Raw genomic sequence first — 19,695 nt, 5'->3', positions numbered from 1 at the left:
AAAAAAATTGATGACTTGGCGTAACCCGCCCGACCCTATTTTTATCGCCGACCCTACGCTTTTTTATTTTTTTTGATCCGATTGCGTAAATATCGATATCGCAGTGGGGAAAACCCGGATGTTTGTTGCTTTCGTTCTGGGCTTTGCCGCGCCGTGTTTGGGCCAGCTCACGCGCCGAGTGCAGCGGGCAGGTACGCCATAGTACCGCTAGGCGATTGTATCCCCAACATGGCGTCCTATGGCGTTCAGTTCATTGTGAAAATACTAATATTTGTGAACAGCCCCTTCTAAACCTACATATTCACCTGTTTATCCTGTTGAAGACAGTGTCTGAGATATCTCAGGCTGGGGTCTGATGGAAACCTATTAATGCGTTCGTATGTTTGCATTTTATGTGCATGAGGGTGTATGTACATGTACATGTATGTATGCAGGGGGGGGGGCAGGTGTATGTATGCATCCCCCAGGTCCCAAGGTGATCAAGATTTCAACAATTTCTTGCTCACTTTGCTCACACAGTGTGTGTGTCCATATATGTGTGAGTGTGCGTGGAGTTATTTGAACATATTGTGGTCTACCCCTCTCATCAGATCATCCCCAAGGTCTGAGGACCTATCTACGCCACTGTATGTATGTATGTGTATGAATGGCTAATTTCATGTATGCAAATATAAGCAACAACAACATCAACAACAACAACAACAACAACAACAACAACAACAAAAAATTGCCCTACCTACCCTAATTTTCAGTGACCCGTTACGCCAAGTCATCAATTTTTTTTTTTAGGCCTAACTGTAAGGTTTTGCAAACTTGTAGTTACAACTACTGCTTGACTGGCTTGTAAAAGTAGCTGTAGTTTAAAACTTCAAACACATGTTTGTTCGTTTCCTGGGTGAACCATTGGTAATAGATAGAAGCAGGTCGTCATTTACAACGTTGATGTTCTGCTACTAAATAAGAAATTTCAAACTATGAAGATGCCACGTGAACATAGCCAAAGACAGTGTGGATACACCTACCTTCGACATACTACATACTGATCATTTCACAGGGAAACAGGTGACAATTTGGGCGCGTTCATGCTTGATTTTGACGGCCAGAATCAGGCATCTGTTACGCGTTTAGTTTAAAACACGGTTGCGTCTTAGCTCACTTTTGTAGAATCACCGAAAAACGGCGATCACGATCGCCGATCGTAAACTCACAAAAAGATGCGTTTACAATTTGTAAACGCGTTTAAATGGGGTCAACGCACTGACCTCTAGTGGGTCTACGTAGCATGCACAGTGAAGGTTTGCGAATCCAGCTGGAAGACCAATTAAGGCCACACAATGAGAATTGCCTGGGGGAGCCAGAGAAGTAAGCATGAACACTACATCGTGGAACTGCGATCACGATGAGCGTTTACGATGAGCGTTTCAGATCGCTCATTCTGCCTTCAAAATTTAAGCATGAACGCAGCCTTTGACACACATACAGTACTTTGGAAGCGAAGTTCAGGAAATCTAACTTCACCAAGTTATAGCCTGGATACATCTTCACTGTACGCCCCACTACGCAGGTCCACATACTGATCATTTCAGAGGTTAACGGGGGAGCATTAGACAGCCATTCTTTGAATGATAATCATAATGGTAATCTGGATATAGATAGCGCTTAATGTGTAATACCGTCTCTAAGTGCTTTGCAGATATTATTACACCGGTCATCAGATTCATTCATGCACATGTACACCATCTCCACTCCCTGAGGAGTAGTCTTACTATATAATCACTGTGAGGGCATATGGTAATTTCTAACACAACAGTTTCTTCATCATACCTGGTCCCCATTTTTCTCCTGGGTATTGAGTGGCAAATGTAGATTAATGCCTTGCCAAAGTAACATTGGTGCTGTATCGAGGATCAAACTTACGACCCTTGCATTCAAGTCAAGCGCTTAAACCACATGACTACAACAGGTCTCATGAAATAACTTTGCTTAATTTACATTTTGCAAATGTGTATACAATGTACACCTTCATCATGCACATGCTGACAAATTTCACCTGCAAACTTTAGGAGGTTCATGTACAGCTTTAAACTTTATGACAATAAACTTCACGAGATTTAAATTCATGAAGTTCCAGCACGGATATTGATACAGCTAAGAAATTGACACGCATACTTCAAGAAATCTAACTTTGTAAAATCATTACCAACATTATAAACAGCATACATGTACATGTACATGTACGGAATTTGAGAGATTGAACTGTGACGAGTTGAAATTTATGAAAATAAACTTTGCGAGATTTAACTTCACGAGATTCAATGTCACAAAGTGCCAGTGTGGATACGCCTAACCGCCTACTGTCTTGCATACATGTACTAGTACCCATGTAGTGCATACCGATCATTGCGGAGGGAAACAGGTGAGAATTTGACACATTATTCACATGGATGAACATGGCCAGGAAGCATTTACAGTATTTCAAAGGTGCAACTACAGTATCCTCAGCCACAGAGTACTCTCACACACATGTACTGTACATACAGTAGATGTATGTACTGGGTGGGGGGTGTTTCACAAAGATCCTAAGTTGAACTTATCTATTAAGTTGGACTTAAGGATGAAGTACAGTACAGTACATGTTCAGGGGTGTGTTTCACAAAGATCCTAAGTTGAACTTATCTCTAAGTTGGACTTAACAATTATGGAAAGCTGTTGGCATCTTTGAAAATATTTTGTAAAAGCTATTTTAAAGGTACTATGTCCCATTTGCAGGCCAAGAAAATGAAAAAGTTAAATTCCAACTGCATTTGAAAGATAATACTAATTTAGAACTTCCCTTAAAAAAGGTGGGGCTTGAAAATGTCTTAAAGTGAGAAAATAACGACTATTAGTTGTCAAATCGACTTTAAGGCTATAGAGCCCAAAAGTAATAGTCTTGATATTCAGACAATTGTACTGAATGGTCATACATTTTATGCTGTGCAAAGATTCAATCAGTTTAATCTTGGCCATCACAAGAAGTGGGTTATTGATGTAGACAAAAGCTCATGTACCCTTTACAACTCTTTTCATGTATGTTATTACCAAAGAAGAAAAAAAGACAGTCAGTCACTCAATAGTGTCTGACAGTGAAGTCTAGCAAGTAAACGGGTTTCCTTGCATAATTTTAATATGAGGACACTGCTAACGTTTAAATTTCACAGATAGGACATACATGACATATTCATAATTCCTGCAAAGTTCTACAGCATTTGAGGTTGGCTGCAAAAGGGACATAGTACCTTTAAAAGGCATTAAATGTTGATTCAAATCATTCATATTTTCTTTTATCATGGATATGTCACGTTCTTGATGTGGAAATTATAAATAATCTAAAATACTTGATTTTTCGCTTTTGAATATATTTTATTTTAAGGCTACAAATGGCTCTCCATAATTTTTAAGTCAAACTTAGAGGTAAGTTTGACTAAGGATCTTTGTGAAAGAAGGATCTATGTGAAACACCCCAGGTCAGGCCAGGTGTACTAGTGTCAAGTATATACAGTGCATGTACTATTGCACACAAGTATGTAAACATGTGCCAAAATGTTGTCACGAAAATGCGTACAACCAAATTGTCAGGAATAGAGCACCCCCTGCCCCTGATAATGCTAGAAAAAATACATCTCTCCAATCCCTATTCCCCCTCTTTACAACTCTCTCTCTCTCTCTCTCTCTCTCCTCTCTATCTCTAGCTTTAACTCAAATGAATACATATCTACAAATACACTCTCTCCCTCAATTAAATCAATGAAACAAGCTGGCCAAGTGTGAAGAAACCCTAGCAGCGCTTTTAATCACACCGTGCGTCTTGCACGCACCCCGGCGCCGCGGCTACCACCCAAGCCTATAGATCGACGACACCTCATTAATTAATCATTCATCCCTTTCCTAATTATGTGCCAAAAGATGATGGAATTGCTATTCACCGCCATGTATAAATCTCATTGAATTATGCATGGGTGATGACAAAAACTAACGTTAGCTGGGCTAGGTTTTGTGACTTTTGTCATATTCTTGCAATTAACTTCAATAAATTAATAATAATAATACAATATTTATAAAACGTGTAATAAACAAAAGTTTCTCTATGCATTGCAAAGAACTTCTATAAATCGCAATGTAAACACCAGACTATTAAAAGCACTTACAAATTTGGAATGATATTCTGTAAGATGGTACAACACAAAATAAGCTTGAGTTTTTACGTTGTGTTTATAATAATAATGATAAAAATGGATTCTTGTATAGCGCTCATATATCTGTAAGACTTGGCACTCCCGGCGCTCCGCAGTTATTACCCCGGCTTTTGCACGGCTGCTATTACGGTGCTCTAGCATTTCAAGGAATTAATTCCTTGAAGGTACCCATTTACATCACCTGGGTTGAGTGTGGCAAATGTAGATTAATGTCTTGCCAAAAAAGGACATTAGAGCCACAGCGGGACTCGAACCGTGAACATTGTGATTCACAGTCAGTCTGACGCAAGCTTACATGTGAGTGCATAGGGAAATTAAAAGTTATTTAATCTTTACCCGGAGTAAGTTTGGGGATATTATTATCCAGGAATCAGTTTGATAATCAGATATTGTGGCTTTCATTTGTCCAAAAAAGACAAATTACTAAATAAAATTCAAACCCTTGTTTTGAAAAGATTAATAGAAGTTACTGGCTTAAAGGACAATCGAACCCGTATAATTAGTTGATTTGAGTGAACGCAGGAAAAACAGATAAATAGAATGGCGAAAGTTTGAAATAAATCGGACCAATGATGAGTGTAAGCCTGAATCATTACGGTTTTTGTGCTAAACGTTTAACCGTTAAAAGTATACAGGCGGTTTTGTTCAACCGTTTTAAAAATACATGTATCTTTACATACATGTACATTCTCAAGCATTCGGTCATTCGATGAAGACATATTGTTTTTAGATCTCCGTACGGGAAGCCAAATCTTGCCGATTATTATTGTTTTAAGATCTCCGTAGGGGCAACAAAGTCTTGCCGATAATTATTGTTTTTAGATCTCCAAAGGGGCAACAGAGTCTTGCCGATAATTATTGTTTTTAGATCTCCATCGGGGCAACAAAGTCTTGCCGATAATTATTGTTTTTAGAGCTCCGTAGAGCGAAAGCGGGCAGCAAAGTCTTGCCGATAATTATTGTTTTTAGATCTCCATCGGGGCAACAAAGTCTTGCCGATAATTATTGTTTTTAGATCTCTGTCAGGGCAACAAAGTCTTGCCGATAATTATTGTTTTTAGATCTCTGTAGGGCGAAAGCGGGCAGCAAAGTCTTGCCGATAATTATTGTTTTTAGATCAGCATAGGGGCAGCAAAGTCTTGCCGATAATTATTGTTTTTAGATCTCCGTCGAGGCAACAAAGTCTTGCCAATAATTATTGTTTTTAGATCTCTGTCGGGGCAACAAAGTCTTGCCGATAATTGTTGTTTTTAGATCTCCGTAGGGCGAAAGCGGGCAGCAAAGTCTTGCCGATAATTATTGTTTTTAGATCAGCTTAGGGGCAGCAAAGTCTTGCCGATAATTATTGTTTTTAGATCAGCGTAGGGGCAACAAAGTCTTGCCGATAATTATTGTTTTTAGATCTCCGTCGAGGCAACAAAGTCTTGCCAATAATTATTGTTTTTAGATCTCTGTCGGGGCAACAAAGTCTTGCCGATAATTGTTGTTTTTAGATCTCCGTAGGGCGAAAGCGGGCAGCAAAGTCTTGCCGATAATTATTGTTTTTAGATCAGCTTAGGGGCAGCAAAGTCTTGCCGATAATTATTGTTTTTAGATCAGCGTAGGGGCAACAAAGTCTTGCTGATAATTATAGTTTTTAGATCTCAGTCGGGGCAACAAAGTCTTGCCGATAATTATTGTTTTTAGATCTCGGTCGGGGCAACAAAGTCTTGCCGATAATTATTGTTTTTAGATCTCCATACGGGAAGCCAAATCTTGCCGATTATTATTGTTTTAAGATCTCCGTAGGGGCAACAAAGTCTTGCCGATAATTATTGTTTTTAGATCTCCGAAGGGGCAACAAAGTCTTGCCGATAATTATTGTTTTTAGATCTCCGTCGAGGCAACAAAGTCTTGCCAATAATTATTGTTTTTAGATCTCTGTCGGGGCAACAAAGTCTTGCCGATAATTGTTGTTTTTAGATCTCCGTAGGGCGAAAGCGGGCAGCAAAGTCTTGCCGATAATTATTGTTTTTAGATCAGCGTAGGGGCAGCAAAGTTTTGCCGATAATTATTGTTTTTAGATCAGCGTAGGGGCAACAAAGTCTTGCTGATAATTATAGTTTTTAGATCTCAGTCGGGGCAACAAAGTCTTGCCGATAATTATTGTTTTTAGATCTCCGTCGGGGCAACAAAGACTTGCCGATAATTATTGTTTTTAGATCTATGTCGGGGCAGCAAAGTCTTGCTGATAATTATAGTTTTTAGATCTCCGTAGGGGCAACAAAGTCTTGCCGATAATTATTGTTTTTAGATCTCCAAAGGGGCAACAGAGTCTTGCCGATAATTATTGTTTTTAGATCTCCATCGGGGCAACAAAGTCTTGCCGATAATTATTGTTTTTAGAGCTCCGTAGAGCGAAAGCGGGCAGCAAAGTCTTGCCGATAATTATTGTTTTTAGATCTCCATCGGGGCAACAAAGTCTTGCCGATAATTATTGTTTTTAGATCTCTGTCAGGGCAACAAAGTCTTGCCGATAATTATTGTTTTTAGATCTCTGTAGGGCGAAAGCGGGCAGCAAAGTCTTGCCGATAATTATTGTTTTTAGATCAGCATACATGTAGGGGCAGCAAAGTCTTGCCGATAATTATTGTTTTTAGATCTCCGTCGAGGCAACAAAGTCTTGCCAATAATTATTGTTTTTAGATCTCTGTCGGGGCAACAAAGTCTTGCCGATAATTGTTGTTTTTAGATCTCCGTAGGGCGAAAGCGGGCAGCAAAGTCTTGCCGATAATTATTGTTTTTAGATCAGCTTAGGGGCAGCAAAGTCTTGCCGATAATTATTGTTTTTAGATCAGCGTAGGGGCAACAAAGTCTTGCCGATAATTATTGTTTTTAGATCTCCGTCGAGGCAACAAAGTCTTGCCAATAATTATTGTTTTTAGATCTCTGTCGGGGCAACAAAGTCTTGCCGATAATTGTTGTTTTTAGATCTCCGTAGGGCGAAAGCGGGCAGCAAAGTCTTGCTGATAATTATTGTTTTTAGATCAGCTTAGGGGCAGCAAAGTCTTGCCGATAATTATTGTTTTTAGATCAGCGTAGGGGCAACAAAGTCTTGCTGATAATTATAGTTTTTAGATCTCAGTCGGGGCAACAAAGTCTTGCCGATAATTATTGTTTTTAGATCTCAGTCGGGGCAACAAAGTCTTGCCGATAATTATTGTTTTTAGATCTCCATACGGGAAGCCAAATCTTGCCGATTATTATTGTTTTAAGATCTCCGTAGGGGCAACAAAGTCTTGCCGATAATTATTGTTTTTAGATCTCCGAAGGGGCAACAAAGTCTTGCCGATAATTATTGTTTTTAGATCTCCGTCGAGGCAACAAAGTCTTGCCAATAATTATTGTTTTTAGATCTCTGTCGGGGCAACAAAGTCTTGCCGATAATTGTTGTTTTTAGATCTCCGTAGGGCGAAAGCGGGCAGCAAAGTCTTGCCGATAATTATTGTTTTTAGATCAGCGTAGGGGCAGCAAAGTTTTGCCGATAATTATTGTTTTTAGATCAGCGTAGGGGCAACAAAGTCTTGCTGATAATTATAGTTTTTAGATCTCAGTCGGGGCAACAAAGTCTTGCCGATAATTATTGTTTTTAGATCTCCGTCGGGGCAACAAAGACTTGCCGATAATTATTGTTTTTAGATCTATGTCGGGGCAGCAAAGTCTTGCTGATAATTATAGTTTTTAGATCTCCGTAGGGGCAACAAAGTCTTGCCGATAATTATTGTTTTTAGATCTCCGTCGGGGCAACAAAGTCTTGCCGATAATTATTGTTTTAGATCTCCGTAGGGGCAACGAAGCCAATACGCTATCTTTTCCATATCCCCCCCCCCCAAAAAAAAAAAAAAAAAAAAAAATCTATAATACAACGTATGTATAGACAATATACTGACCCATTGCCCCTACTTTATTTATAACTGGATAAAATAACACCGGAACCTCAGGAAGGAAGGAAATGTTTCCAAAAGAGTGACACAAATAAAGGTGTACATGAGGATATGCACGCAGGTGATTTTCATTTTCCTCAAAATCAAAATTGAGCCTCACATTATGATAACACATAACGCTTCCTGCCCTGTACATGTACAGGGGGGGGTGTTTCACAAAGATCCTACGTTGAACTTATCCGTAAGTTGGACTTAACAATTATGGAAAGCCATTAGCATAGATCTATGAAACTATTTTGTAAAAGTTATTTTAAAAGGCATAAAATGTTGATTCAAATTTCAAATCGTTCATATTTTCTATTATCAAGGAAATTTCATGTTCTGGATGTGGAATGTATAAAAAGTCTAAAATACTTGAATTTTTGCTTTTGAATATGCTTTGTTTTAGGGAGCTGGCTCTCCATAGTTTTTAAGTCCAACTTAGAGTCAAGTTCGAATTGGGATCTTTATGAAACACCCCCCATGTTGTATTTCCAGCTTTTTTCTTCTCCTTCTCCATTGCACTGGCTTCCTTTGAAACAACGAATAATATGTTAATTACTTGTGTTTGTCGACGAAATACTCAATAATCAAGCTCCACAATATTTAGATACCTGATTGAATTTATATACACCTACAAGGGTATTAAGTCAGCCAGTGATCCTCTCCATCTCACATATTCAGTTACTCGCATTAGCCGCACATTAGCCAGTGATAGAACATTTACTGGATCTGCTTCAAAATACTGGAATGATCTACCACGTAGAATTTAATAGACATTACATGTACCTTCAGAAAGGCCTTGAAAACACACAATTTTTGTAGTTGTAAGCTTGTTTTTCTGATCACATGTATTTATGTAATTGTCATTTACTGTAAGCGCTTTGGGCCTTATGGGAAAAGCACGGCATATCAAAGTAGTAATAATTTTAATAATTTTATTAATTTACCAGCAATTTTCTTTGACCACAAAAACAGATATGTACATGTACACCTGTATATGTATAGAGAGAAGGCAAGAAAAAAAGAAAAAGTGAAAATTGAAAAACAATGTAAAGCTTGTATGAATAATTTGGTTATAATGTTTGTAACTGTAAATGTATTGATATTCAAGTCCATAGGGATTTGAACATGTAACAGTGCCAGGTCTGAATTTTTGACTACAGGTTTTAAAATTGGCAACAGGTTGAGTTATTCAATCTCAACTTAATGAAATTACTTATGAAATATATAATCATAAAAGTTGTTTTATCAACAAGCTTCCGAATATGGTTCAGATTACAATAGAGTGCACACGTTACAGCCCTCAACCAACCCCTGGAACTTACCTGACCATGAGGGAATTTGTTTTTGCATACATCAGTTCATACTCGTTTCACATTTCAATTCTACACATTTTAATTTTACACATTTTAATTTTACTTTGTGGACCACCCTGCGTCATGAGTCTTTCTGGAGCTTGAAAGATGACATTCTACAAACACTGAAGTGAGTGAGATTTCAATGAAAAGTATGACAATACTCTGTAAGAGGGATGTACTCCAATGGAAGAAGAAGAACATTTGCCAATCTCGACCCAGGTGAAGTAATGGGTGACAGTGTGTAGACATTCCTTAAAATGTTTGAGCACCTTATCATGGTAGCTTTGCTAAATTGGGTAACAATAAGATTGCAAGGCCCTTAGCAAGAACAGTGTTTATTATGATGAGACTGGACATTGAATAGTTTTTACAAAAATACAGTTATATACCACCGTTTTCAATATTATTGGTATGATGAAGAAAATAGCTGTAACCACAGGCATTGCGTCCAAATCAACTAGCAATTGGCAGAGCTACGTCCATGCCTACAGCATATTGAGAGAGATACATTGTAGTTGTAACACACAAACATATACAGTATATGATCAAAGGTCAATGCATGAAGTTCCATAGATTGACCTTTGACATACATGTGTGTGTGCGCATGTCACAACTATCTCACTTAATGTGCTATGGCCATTCCATGATTGCATTAAAATACCAGACAACAACGGACATGCAAGCTGGTCGGTCCTCTTTTCTTTTCTAATCTTTCCTTAAGATGCAGCCATACGGATCATTGTGGCAGTAACTTCACAGAAGCAGAAGCTTAAAACATAGCATTCAATATCATAACTCATACTGTACCGACGTTGGGGTGCGGGCGCACGTGTGCATGAAGTTAGAACGGTAATGATGATCATCATCATCATAATGTGAACTACTATTTTGAATTTAATGAGGAACTGAGATTACAGTCGCTAATTTCAAACACCTGCGTGCGCCTGCACCCCACTGTCGGTACAGTATGCAATTGTATTGTGCAGCAGTTTGCAGTGAAACCTGTGAGAAAGTGTACATTATAATTTCTTCGTTTTTTTTGGAAATATACTCCAAAAAAGATAAGAAAATCAACACAAAAAAGGATGAAAGATGACAACTTTTAAATCATGAACATTATTTGAACAATTGTTAAAGATTTAGTTGATCTTTGGTATGTTATAACTTATTGCAGGTAGGCCTAATCGTAGAATACCTCCATGCCGAAGTCACCAGTCAAAGCCTGGAATCGATTAGCGAACTACATGTAGCGCGTTACTGCCTGGTACAAAAGCGATACAGCAGTCAGCAGTCTACGTATTTCAACAAACAAAATTCAACTAGGCCTATTCACTTTTTTAGAATGCTAAACACTATGACGTGTTATAAGCTATGCAAAAACAGACACACAATACACTCACATATGAAATATTGCACTATGCATTACACTGTGTAAAAATCCCTTAGTCCCAGCTATGCCATTTTTTTCACATTGCAGAGAATTGAGCTCAGCAATTCAGTTGACAACTTGACACATTACAAATTTACCTTTAAATTTCCTCTTAGCTCTCGGGAGTATTCCAGTTTATGATGCCTGTTATCCCTGCTACACATATATCCACTTAAATACCAGAGAAATCCAGTTAAAAACTCACAGGAATCTCATGTCGTAGAACAATAAAATCGAGATGAAAATCCGTATTTCAACAGTTTATCCTAACACAATCGCGAGTTCGCGTTACAGGCATCAGCTAGCGTACGCTGAACCACACGGAGGGTTCGCTATGCAATAATCCCCTCACAATGCAGTTTATACACCGTGCTATATAGCTTATGCATAAACAAACTGCAGATCAATCCCCATACACAATTCAATCTTGAACTGGACTGACATGCCAATAAATCGGAGCCTGTAATTACCGTAAATATCACCGAATTCCAAGATACGAATACATATGGCGAAATCATAGAATGAAAATTGAGTACGAACCTTGAGTTTTAAGCGTATACGTCCAAAAGGTGTCGAAATCACTGTTTGAAACTGACTTTACCGCTTGCAAAGGTGGGCGCCATTTTCCCCCTCTAGGTTTCAGCTTTGGAAGAATCCATTGGTAAAACAAATAGGGGTGACGCTATCCTCGACCTAGAGAGATTTAACGGATATTTGTTCGTTATCTCTACTCTCTATCTCAAAACAAACTGTATTAATGAATCTCCGTTAATGACACTCTTACTTTAATTCTAACTACTCCTTTGAAGTATGTCTAAATTGAGAAGGATTTATCACATAACATTGTCCCTGTCTTTGGCAGATAAGTGCGGATGACCCTTCGATTAGAATCGACGTTTCCTTTGCGAGGTCGATCCGGGGTCACGTGAAGCGAACCGTGCGATATGATTGGCCAATTAACTTAAAAGACCTAATTATCAATAGAGAATCTGGCGTAAGGCTTGCTAAACTTTACTCACCGATTCTAGTGAATGGCATTTCGACACTCTGCTTTCATTATCGTTTTCTTGCTTTATATCCATTCTATTCGGAAATCTCTCAAAAGAATGTTCTTACTAATTGTTTGTTTAGGGAGGCGGCGAGTCCTTTGCTTCTCTAACCATCTATGACTTCTGAAATAAAGGTTACGGCAAGTGGTTCTGGCTTCAATGGTTGAATGAAAAGGCTGTTTGATCATGAAGGCCGAATATTGGTTGATTTTTAACAGGTGCATCAAAAGTACATCAAATTCATGTTAGCCTCTACTTCTTGTCCTCTTTGGCTGTGTAAAAGAGACAATTGCCATTCACAAAAATCATTTACCGTCAACACAAAACAAACAAATCTACTAAACAGATAACATTGAATTGTAGGCCTTACATGGAACTAGGCAATTTATTAAGATTTTGTTTCCATACTATATTCGCAAAAGACCGCAATGAGTAATATATTTAGCAGTAGGTGCATATTTAAACTTATCGGGCCTAACATCTTCCGTTCAATATGCACAAGACTGACTACGAGTTGTATTCAACCTCCTGCTTTGTGTTTCATCAACCCGTCCTCTCTCTTTCCCCTTCCTTTATTTCTCTATCTGTATCTCATTCTTTCTTTCTTTCTCTCAATTCCTCCTTCCCTCTTCTCTACTTGACTACCGCTCCCATTTTTACCTTCGACCCCCTTTTTCTCCTTTTCTGATATCTTCTCATGACATAAGTTTAATCTTTAAATTGTGAAGTGTAATATTCGGGGATTTATTAAGCGTAAATGTTTGTGATTGGTCTACTTTATTATTTTCATTTCGACATAAGGATTGATAATGGTTAGTTTTTGAGTTCCATCGTGGTTTGTATGTATTCTGTATATTTAATGTTGTAAACGGAATACTTTCAGTCCCTACCCTTGGGTTGCATGTTCAATGTTTCTATCATAACAAACCGATTCGTTCAATCAAAAACTATCAAATCAAAAAAATGTTTCTCTAATTATTTGTAAACGATAGAAACGAAATGCATATTTATTTCAAGTTTGAAAATGCAAAGTTATGATGAATATCGGTGAAGACGCTAAACCCTATTGATAAGGGCAAAATCATGTCCGTTTATGTTGAAGAAGAAAAAAACAAAGAAAAAACAAATGTATGTTTCAATCATTATTCATTATACAGTATTATTTTGTATACAGATCAAGTGTGACCATGAAAATATTCACAAAAACTTGGAAGATTAAGTTTGACATGAAGAGCAAAGAAGGAAGATTTGATTCTTGTATAGCGCCCATGTGTGGCGTTCCACAAAAAAAAGATTACAAAGTCAACATTTTAGTTTGTTTAGTAATTGTTTTCTCTTTTTTTGTGTGGTTAAAGATTTGGAAACATTTTATGTTATCCCCTGGAAAAATGTCCCGTTTTATTTGTTTTACCCTCTGTTTATAGATTTTAAAAGAACATTAAATGCTGCAACGCAAAATGTTTTATGAATAAACTTACATATCGCATTCTAATTTATTATGATCCATGTTGATGAGATTTGTTTTCATACCAGAAAGGGTGTAATAAATGAACAATGAAGACAGTGGTGTATTTGGGGAACATGTGCCACCCCAGTCGCCTGGGTATAGAATTTTGCATCCAAAAGGGAACATCAAACCGTGATGGCCCAATTATTTCTGTGTACATCACTTCCGAAATATAAGGCGTACTGAGATAAGTTTCTTTTTGATGGGGGGAGGGAACTTCACGTCTTGAATCAAGAAAATAGTATATAAATCCGATTAACATATTCATTCATTGTTTTTCTTTTCATCCCGGTATATGAGATATGTCTTCAAGAAAATCGGACACATTTTCATTTAATTTATCACAAGTATCTTCTCTATAAACTTTTTTTTTTAATATTTAAATTTGTCATACTTTCAAAGTGTGTTTGTTTTTAATAGTATATCAATTCTTTACGTTGTGCAAAAGTGTCCGTTTTCATTTTCATCCGGTTATCATAATTGTCAGATTTTATTGTTATGGATTTTCTCCATTATGTTTATTTTCATAGTCAGGCCTATGAAAACAAAATTAACTAGTTCCTGGAAAATACTAAACGTCTTCTTTCTCGGAGGTAACCGCATTTTAAACAATTAAGCTTATAGATACCAATCCATCTATACAAAATAAAGCAAAATCCCGCCGTCTACCCCTACCCCTTCCCTATATCCAAACCAAAATGACTAAATCATCCTGAGAAAGTCCTCTTGACAGCACCCATGGGCCTATTACAGCGGTGTATATTGCACCATTAAGCAGTATCCTTAGCAATTTACAGGGTTGTTTTACAAGCCCCTGTCTCTAAAGTAAAAAAAAAAAAAAAAAGGATAGTAAAACAGACAAATGAACATAAAAGATCCAAGCGTCTGGAGTCCCTACTGAAAAGTAACATCAAAAGCGAATAGAGGGAATCTACATTGCTATCTCTTTTGTGTCTATTGTGTCTTGTATGGTGACTTGTTATACCGTCTTTGTGCAGACGACAAGGCTTATTGATTTTAAGCAGATTCTTTTGCGCGCCCCCATTGAGCGGGTGCAGTGAACGGGTGGCTTTTGGGTACGAAGGAAACAATGAGGAGCTGGCGATATAAAAAAAACCAGTGGATAAGGTTTCGATGGTGTTTATATCGAGATGAGGGGGTTTCTGTTCTTACAAGTATCACCCTTATCTAGTGGATTCGACACTTAATTTAGTTATTGTTCCAATAATAACTCCCTTGATCACAATTTAGCAACCAATTTTGACTTCTGACCCTTACCAGCGACTGGCACACAGGACTTAATTTTGTCGATGTGCCTATCTATAAAATAAAAAAAACTTTTCTTCTTACAAATTTGACACACTGTTTTGTATCCTTTACTAAGTCTACGTGCATTGTTAGAAGTTGGAAGGGGGAGGGGCTGCTCATTGGCTTATTATTGTATTATAATCATGTTGCGACAGCTTTTCTGGAAACCTACAAATGTATGAAAAATATGGAGTTGGGTGCCCCGCCCCTAAGACGGACGCTCTTCATTTACATAGGATCTATGTCTTCGATGATGATAGTATTATGTACTGCATTTATAAGTACTAGTACCGAAACTACTACTAGTACTACTACTACTACTGCTGTTAATACTACTACTTCTGCTGCTACTACTACCACCACCAAAACTTCTACCGGCCAAAACTTTTACTACTACTTCTACTACTACTACTACTACTACTACTACTACTACTACTACTACTACTACTGCTGCTGCTGCTGCTGCTGCTGCTACTACTACCACTACTGCTGCTGCTGCTACCACTACTACTACTATACCACTATTACTTCTAACTACTGTACTACTTCTACAACCACTACTTCTATTAGATATACTACCACCAAACCTACTACTATATTAATAATAATAATAATATGATAAGAATTATAATTAGGATAATATAATAATAATAATGCCACTTCCTACGATGACGCTTAATGAGCAAGCCACTTCTCCTTTTTGGGTATATTTCAGAGTAAAATAAAACAGGGAGTTGGAATGGCTAAAATATTGCTATCTCTCAGCTGAAGATAACCGTTGAGGGCCTTTTCACTCCACCGAGCTGATGGGGAATAGAACTCCTTCATTTGCTTGGAGTAATGAACCTGGTTTGAGAACGCCCTCTCTTGACAATAACCATAAAGGAATTGTATTGCAAAACTTGAAAACCTGAAGCTTGTATGCGCTTCAACGCATTATTGTTTTGCGTAAAACTGCGACAACCATACTAATTATACGTGATTTCAAATATATTTTGATTAAACTTGTAGAGATATTCATATTGGCATATTGTTATTTATTTGAAGGGAAACGCTTTTTGAACACAACGGTGTGTAATCCGTAATTTCTTTTGTAAAACCAATGAAAGAAAACTGAATTGATATCAAATTCAAATGGCACCGGGAAAAAACATCTGTATAAGGCTTATATTTAGGGTATTTATCTTTCTAAATTGCATGTTTATGGAGAAATAGTTTCAGTCACGAATATCAAGCAATACCAACATCCTCAATTCAAATCAAAACAGAAAATGTTTAAATGTTGTTAATGATTACAAATTTGATAAAAAGCCCCGACCCTTAAAAAAAAAAAATATTAAATCTTTTTGAAATCGTTTTCTTTCTCTTCCCCTTTTAGAGTGGGGGTGGGGGGGGGGTTGTATTTTTGTTTGTTTGCTCGTTTTAATTAAACTCTTGTTAACCAGCATGCCCCTAATCGAGGCGATAAAATGTTACGTTGAAAACATTTGCTTCGCTCAATCGCATGATTTGATTGCGTAGAGGTTGTTTGTGTTTTATTTGATGTTGTTGATGTAAATTGTTGTTACTCTTGATTATGTTTTGTACTTCTTACACCTAATCTTCGAATGCATCAAAGCGTATTAAACGACACCATGTAAATAAGCCGAATTATATATAGTATTTTGTAATAAAAGAGGATAGCTTTAATCTTCTGTTATGCCTTTTCGCTTCGTTTCTAGTTTAAACCTACTCGATGTGAGGTAAAATGCATTTGTAATGTTGTTTGTCACGGACTTCCTATTTTCTCACACTCGCTTGCTACGCTCGATCACTTATAATTATAACACTAAAAGTTTCATTGATACACAACACTCATGTTCAGGACAAAATGCATGGAAATCTATTCATTTTCATTGTTGGACAGCTTTTTTCACTTCTATCCCTGGTTCACCTTACTCCTAAGATTATGATTGAGAAAAAGATTGTCTACCCCCCCCCCCCCCGCTCCTATTTGAAGTAAGCAAAAATGAAGATTTGTTTTACTAACAGGCGCTAAGCCCATTTTTTCACACATGTGTGCCCCCCCCCCCCATGCACCCTCACCTCGCCGTGCTCCTCCGCGTGAGTCTTGGAAGGCCATAATGTCCCTGAAATATTTATTAAAGAATTAACTTCGGGTAATTAAAATGGCCCCACCCCAACCGCCACCATCTTACACGCACACATACAACTGTCCAAGGCATATGACGTCGTCAATATTCCTGAAATCATGTTGCCAAAGCATGGGGAGAGGGACCCCTTAACCTTTCTACATGTTTTCAGCAGCTGGTACACCAGTATCGCCAAATTACTGATTGTGACGTCATTGTTGGATGACGTCATAATAGGCATGAGAGCCACTGGGTGCGCGTATGCACGCGTCGAGTAATCAAGCGCGTATTCAAAGCGGATTTCCGCTTTTTGTAAACAAAAGCGCAATGCATGGTGGGAAAATCTTAATTGCTTAATGACGTCACAATAGGCCGAAGCGATAGGTTGCGCGTATGAACGCGTCAAGTAGAAAGCGCGTATTCAAGCGCGCATTTCCGCTTTTTGTAAACAAAACCGCAATGCAAGGTGGTAATATTACGTGGAAGGATCATGTTGCGATTTTGATGGGTAATTCCGATGGTTAGAGAATTAATTCATACGGATCCAGCCGGCGGCAGAGGAGGGGGCCAAAGAGGGGGCCCAATTCGTGAGAAAGTATTTAGCGGCGAAACAACAACAACCAGCCGGGGGGGGGGGGGGGTAGTGAGCCATAATTTTTTTTTTTTTTTTTTTCTTACCCTCGAAAATTTGAAAAATCGTTCCCCCCTTGAGCGCCAGAGTGGGCCCATCTGCCTGCAGGAGGAAGGGGGGATTAAACTATTATCATAATTCGTCATTATCTACTAATTATTTACTGAAATCAAAACTTGAAGTTGGATTTTGAATTAAAAATAAACATCCAAACAAATACAGTGTGAGTCCAAAAAAGTTTACACCTAGAAAATTGCTTAGTATTTAAAAAATCATCTATGAGCAGTAAATTATTATACATATTATGAAAGAGTGTATTATCCCGAATCATTTAGTATCACTTTGTGTGGTTTGTGCTCACACTTGGATGAACAGGAGGCATTGTTTGCGAGAGTGTAAAAATCGACTTGCGCCAAAATTGCTTATGTGAATTTTGAATAAAACGATTGGAATGTTGGTATTAATTCGGTCTAGGCAGATCCAAATAACATTCCTAACAAAATGAATCATGCCACACGTATCAAATATCGAATATTAAATATCAACGAACATTTGCGCGCGGATCCACGTAGCGACTTTTCCGGCCCGGGCTCCCCCCCCCCCCTAGCCCCCCAAAGCGGTAAAAAAAATAGGATAATAACGTAAATTTAGCCTTTTAAAAACAAAAACCAAAAGCGGCCCCCCGACAAAACAATATGTATATTTTGCTTGTATATGTGCTCTTAACACCCCACACCTTCCCCCCCCCCCCTTATTCACCGGCCGGCTGAGTCGGCGCTGAATTTTGCATTAAAAAAACCGGACCCTCCCCCTCACACACAAACAAAAATTTGCTCTTACCCCCCCCCCCCCCCCCCCCCCCCCCCCCCCCCCCCGCTTATTCACCGGCCGGCTGAGTCGGCGCTAAATTGTTTCTCATCATGAATTGGGGCCCCCCCCCTCCTGCCGCTGGCTGGATCCGCCCCTGCGTGAGTGTGTGTGTGTGTGTGTGTGTGTGTGACTTTGCTTTTGCAAATCGCATATGCAATGCATTTCATTTGATACATTCAATTCATTTTCTCACTCCGCTAATCCCAACATAATACATACTGTAGGCATAACTTTGGCGCAAGTCGGCTTTTGCACTCTTGCGAACAATGCCTCCTGTTCATCCAGGCGTGAACACATACCACACAAAATTGATACCAAATGATTTGGAATAAAACACTCTTTTCATAATATGTATAATAATTTATACTGTTCATAGGTGATTTTTTTTTTGAATTAGCAATTTTCTAGGTGTAAACTTTATTTTGACTCACACGGTAGATAACAATGGTAGAAATAAAATACACAAAGTCAAAGAAATTGTCAAGTCTGACACATAAATACATGAATAATAATGTGCTACAATCAAATAATATATATGATGGTATCGTGTTCTCTGCTGTGACGATACATTCATTAGGAAAATATAAACTGGTAAAAGTTTAACCACACAAGAAAGCAGAAAACGCATTTTTTTTTGGATAAAATAAAAATGACAATTGAAATTAGATATAAATTAATACAAGTAAACTACATAAATACCAACACTACATAACTTTGAAAAAGGTCATGTGACTGGCGTACGTTAGCTATATATCTGAAGGAATTATACTTCAAAGTAGTAACTTTTTTGTTTTAGAGAATTATATTGCATTCGAGGAAACGAGAAAGATGTCAATAGGAGATATACAAAATGGACGGGAAAATGGAGAAAAGGAAAAAAGAAGAATGCGAATATGGTATTAAAAAGAGAAAGACTCGTTGGTATCAAAAAGGATGCAATTTCTTCCTTTCTAAAATTTTTCCCTACCCCACCCCTCCATTTCCTAAGACTTCAAACATTTTGGGGTGTTTGTCTCGAAACATTCGATAGACTTTTGTTGATTTTAATTTTTTGTGCGCCTTGAGTGCCATTATAGGCAGATATGTGCGCTATACAAATCTTAAATTATTATTATTATTATTAGGTCATTCCGTAGGCCCATAAGCCGTTTAAGAATTCTGGGTTTATAATTTTCCAATGTTTCACTCATCCATTTTCGAACTACTTTACT

The 19,695-nt window shown here is 37.9% G+C and overlaps 1 long non-coding RNA gene across 1 annotated transcript; it reads left to right on the top strand.

Annotated features, from left to right (window-relative positions):
* The first annotated feature begins 444 nt into the window (after positions 1-444).
* LOC115927210 lies at positions 445-18,612 on the top strand. The gene is made up of 3 exons (XR_004065504.1): positions 445-544; positions 8,852-8,854; positions 18,588-18,612. It is a non-coding gene; the product is annotated as an uncharacterized LOC115927210 (long non-coding RNA).
* Positions 18,613-19,695: the final 1,083 nt, after the last annotated feature.

This window comes from Strongylocentrotus purpuratus, unplaced genomic scaffold, assembly GCF_000002235.5.
Source record: "Strongylocentrotus purpuratus isolate Spur 01 unplaced genomic scaffold, Spur_5.0 spur5_scaffold_20, whole genome shotgun sequence".
NCBI classification, from domain to species: domain Eukaryota; kingdom Metazoa; phylum Echinodermata; class Echinoidea; order Camarodonta; family Strongylocentrotidae; genus Strongylocentrotus; species Strongylocentrotus purpuratus.
Note: the sequence above shows the minus strand (reverse complement) of the source record. Positions and strands in the feature narration are given on the sequence as shown.